The 4,505-nt window shown below is 36.4% G+C and overlaps 1 long non-coding RNA gene across 1 annotated transcript; it reads left to right on the top strand.

Annotated features, from left to right (window-relative positions):
* The first annotated feature begins 362 nt into the window (after positions 1–362).
* On the top strand, positions 363–4,142 carry LOC125255537. Its single transcript, XR_007181920.1, has 5 exons — positions 363–822; positions 924–987; positions 1,261–1,349; positions 1,659–1,733; positions 3,967–4,142. It is a non-coding gene; the product is annotated as an uncharacterized LOC125255537 (long non-coding RNA).
* The last annotated feature ends 363 nt before the right edge of the window (positions 4,143–4,505 follow it).

The following is a 4,505-nucleotide window of genomic DNA, read 5'->3' as shown; positions in this document are numbered from 1 at the left end:
ACCAGCATGGTCCTGCTGGTGATGCTGGTCTACCAGCATTTTCTTGTTTTATTTTAGCTCATTACCCAGCTAACAATGACCTGCCGGTCCGCCAGCGTTTTTTGGGCGGCACAAAGTCAGCGGCTTGAAACGGTCGGACCACCGTCGGCACACCATCGGCAAGCCGACCAATCTGAAAATGCCGTCAATCTGACAGCGTTTTTTGGGTGGCACATCACCAGCGGTTTGCCGCTGCTGGGCCACCGTTGGTACACCAGTGGCAAGCCGATAATCGGTCCAGTTTCTACTAAGCGCTTACAGGACATCTTTTTTGATAAGTGTGTATTTATTTTATATTATTTTTACAGTTAAAAAATCTGAAAGTCTGAATAAAAAATATTAAGACTGACTTAATATCTATATCAAAAACTTGGTATAAAAAAACTGCCTATGGGCACGCTTTCAAATAAAATAACGTGGTTGAATGTTTGTAAAAAAAATAAATAAATAATTAAGTTATAAAAGTTACACACTTATTAAGTTATAAAAGTGCCACAATTGTCCCACTATGCTGGGGTGGCATTTTGCTCCTATAGGGTCATAAAACTACAAAATGAGTTTTAAATTCATGATTTAATATTAATGAGATTTTTTTTATGTAATGTTTTAATTCTAGATGTTTATTTATGTAAGTGCTGCATGACTGTGACGTGTTTTAATGCGTGTGCGCGCCGAACCGCTTTCAAACACTGGAGCGGCGCAGAGTTGCCATGGAAACGGAGAAACAACAACTGACAAGCAGCAAAAACAGCAGCCTCTCGCTGTTGTTTTCACTTCTTTCAGGTGAGTTTAGTCGCTAAAATCACACGAATAACACACACAACTGTTCTTGACACTTCTCTAACATGTAATTGACACACTTATGTTGAATATTTACTTTACAGAAACAGTTTAGTGTCTTCGAAAAACTCCGTTATCATCTCCGTTAGCATCCCGTTTTCAGAAGAGGTAGGCTAACTCTAACGATCGATTTGTTTATAATAGTTTAGGCTTTTAATCACATCTTTATGTGTAGATGATGTGTAGAGGTTTATGTGTAGAGGTTTTGATAGTTTTGTAAAGGTTTTGCTGTCTATGGGTGATTAGAAGCTGGCTAATTTATAAACGTAAATGTAGCCTACTGTTAATCGGTGACGTAACTTGCAGGGAGCACAAGTTTTCAAAAGCGTTTTGATCTCTCATGGTAAACAAATATTGATAAACATTGTTCTGTGATTTCAGCAGCGACAAAATAACCCCTCTACAACAGAGGGAAAGCTCAGAAGATTTCAGCATTTCTGAAGGAACCTGCTGACAGGAAGGAAACACAGGTGAAACTCACCAATTAACTCCATATCCATTTTTTCCACAATATTTTTTACCTATACCATGCATCTGTTATTTTCTTCTTTTATTTTCTCAAATTTACAGTTTTTATTTATTTAATTTGTTTTAAGAAGGCTTTGACATCCAAATGTAAGTGACACTGTATGAGCAATATTTAATGAATAAGTAAACAAAAAAACATAAATTCAGTTTATGTGTATTCTTCTTTTCCTGCTGTAGCTTCTTTTCTTTTAATGAACCTGGCATTGAATAATAATATTGTTGGCTCTGTGACAAATTGTTTATGTTCCTAGATCCTTCCCTGTTGATGCCCTGCACCATAGCAGAGTTGGAGCGGATAAAAAAGTTCCTGTCGGACCAAATGACTAGTAAGTAAAGCCTCTTAAACATACACTAATGTTCAAAAGTGTGGGGTCGATAAGATTTTTAATGTTTTTAAAGTATCTTCTGTTCACAAAGGCTGCGTTCATTGGATCAACATACAGTAAAAACAGTAACATTGAAATATTACAATTTAAAATACTTTTTATTATGTGAATATATAGTAAAGTGTAATTTATTCCTGTGATCAAAGCTGAATTTTCAGCATCATTACTCCAGTCTTCAGTGTCACATGATCCTTCAGAAATAATTCTATTATGCTGATTTGATGCTCAAGAAACATTTCTAATTATTATCAATGTTGAAAACAGTTGTGCTGCTTCAGTTTTTTTTTTTCTTTTTTTCTCAGGATTCTTTGTTTAATAGAAGTTAAAAAAGAACAACATTTTTTTGAAACAGAAATATTTCCTCTCACTTTTGGTCAATTTAATGCATCCTTGCTGAATAAAAATGTGAATTTCTTTAATATATATATATATATATATATATATATATATATATATATATATATTGACCCCATTAGAGTACACTACAGTTTATAGGTTTGGGACCAACAAATCCTGTGGGGAAAAAAAATAAATAAATAATAGTGACCAGCATACCAGCACAAGCATCCCATGCTGGTGGTCACCAGCAAACCAGCACCAAAACACAACTTATGCTGGTCTTGCTGGAATGGGATGCTGGTGCTGGTATGCTGGTCTATGCTGGTTTTTCCAGCAGGGCTGCTGTTCCCCGGAATGCTGTTCACCTCTTGCACCTCTTGTTCGAGTTGTTAGTTCCGCAGTCGATACGTCAGTGACTGACTCTGATGTGGTCTGGGCAGTGACAGCCCAAGCAATGCGATGCGGTAACGGAAACAGAAAAGATTAGTTCATTTCTCGAGTCCGCGGGTACGAGTCGTTCGTTCATCAAGTCCGATCAAGTCACAGCTCCATATTAGGGCACGGATATGCAGTCTGTACCGGCGGAAACGGAAAAGATTAGTTCATTTCTCGAGTCCTCGGGTCCGAGTCGTTCGTTCAAGTCCCCATAGGCTGAATACAGAAACAGAAATGATTAGTTCATCTCTCGAGTCTTCGGGTCCGAGTCTCGTTCTTTTGTCACGTGACCGCTTCCCGGTCCAGTGTCTCGCAAAATATACAACATTACATTCGGATTATAGACTGTATATTTTACTATATTTAAGAATTATCATAAAATTATCAAAATAAGTCTGCAATAAACATCTGAACAAAAAGAAAGTTCCATCTTGTTTGTGTAGGAATATTTTTATTGTTAAATGTGGTGTTTTTATTATTTAAATTATTTAAAATAAATATTATTATAAACGAGGACTCGAGAGATGAACTAATCATTTCTGTTTCTGTATTCAGCCTATGGGGACTTGAACGAACGACTCGGACCCGAGGACTCGAGAGATGAACTAATCTTTTCTGTTTCCGCCAGTACAGACTGCATATCCGTGCCCTAATATGGAGCTGTGACTTGATGAACGAACGACTCGGACCCGCGGACTCGAGAAATGAACTAATCTTTTCTGTTTCCCGTAGTATGCTTATGAGATGTTGCGCATGCGCGGTCAACACAAAATGAACGAATCGCTCTCTGAGATGACTCGTTGTCCCGAGTCATATTTAAGACTCGTTCAAAATGAACGAATCGTTCATGAACGACACATCACTATTTTACGGTCTATGCTCGCAATGCGGAGCCAGGCGAAAATATAAACGCGCCATTTTATTTCTCCATTTAATAAACAGATAGGTATTTGTTGTAAAAGAAATACAGTTACAATTTCAAGGATTTTCAAGCACTTTATCCAAAATTCAAGCACTTTTCAAACCTTGAAAACACATCATCAAAATTCAAGCACTTTCAAGGATTTCAAGCACCCGTACGAACCCTGCATATACGTAGACATAAATAGAATACTCTGAGTCAGATACAAATCTTTATATGCTATGTTTTTACCTCACTAGAAATCCTTAGAGTCATTAGAACTCCCATTTTGGATGGCTTCTAGAGGGCATGCTGTAGGTGCGCACAGGATATGATTGGCTACTACCAATATAACATATCATATACGATCCTGAAATCCATAAAGAAAATAAATAAAACTTTACTTTATCAGGATAGTTTACTTTATTTATTAAGTTTACTTTATCAGGATAGATGTTTGCACTGCCCTAATCTGATTGTTTTACTATCCCAAAACAGGAAACCTGCTGAAGGAGACACAGAGGACTGAAACGACATTCCACACATTCAGAAACTCACAATTCATATTTTTATATTTGGTTTTGCTTTTTTTGTTTTAAAAATTCATATTCACATTTGTATTTCTAATGAAATTAAATAAAATAATTGTTTATAAATAAAGAATTGTAAATAAATTTGAATTGTTTGTTTTAATGTTGGGAAACATGGCTATAGGCCCTACATAAGAACATGCTATCATTTTCTGTTGTTGTTTTGTTAGAAATGATTGTTGATGGGTTTCAAATGTTATTCCAAGGATCGCACATGGGAATGTACATGTTTCACATGTGATCTCATGGTTTCACATGGGAATATACATTTCACATGTGATTACATGGGTTTCACATGGGAATTTAAGGGTTTAACACGTGATCACATGGTTTTCACATGGGAATATGCGTTTCACATGTGATTACATGGGTTTCACATGGGAATATAAGGGTTTAACATGTGATCACATGGGAATATACATTTCACATGTGATTACTTGGGGTTCA

This window comes from Megalobrama amblycephala, linkage group LG20 (genome assembly GCF_018812025.1).
Source record: "Megalobrama amblycephala isolate DHTTF-2021 linkage group LG20, ASM1881202v1, whole genome shotgun sequence".
NCBI classification, from domain to species: domain Eukaryota; kingdom Metazoa; phylum Chordata; class Actinopteri; order Cypriniformes; family Xenocyprididae; genus Megalobrama; species Megalobrama amblycephala.
Note: the sequence above shows the minus strand (reverse complement) of the source record. Positions and strands in the feature narration are given on the sequence as shown.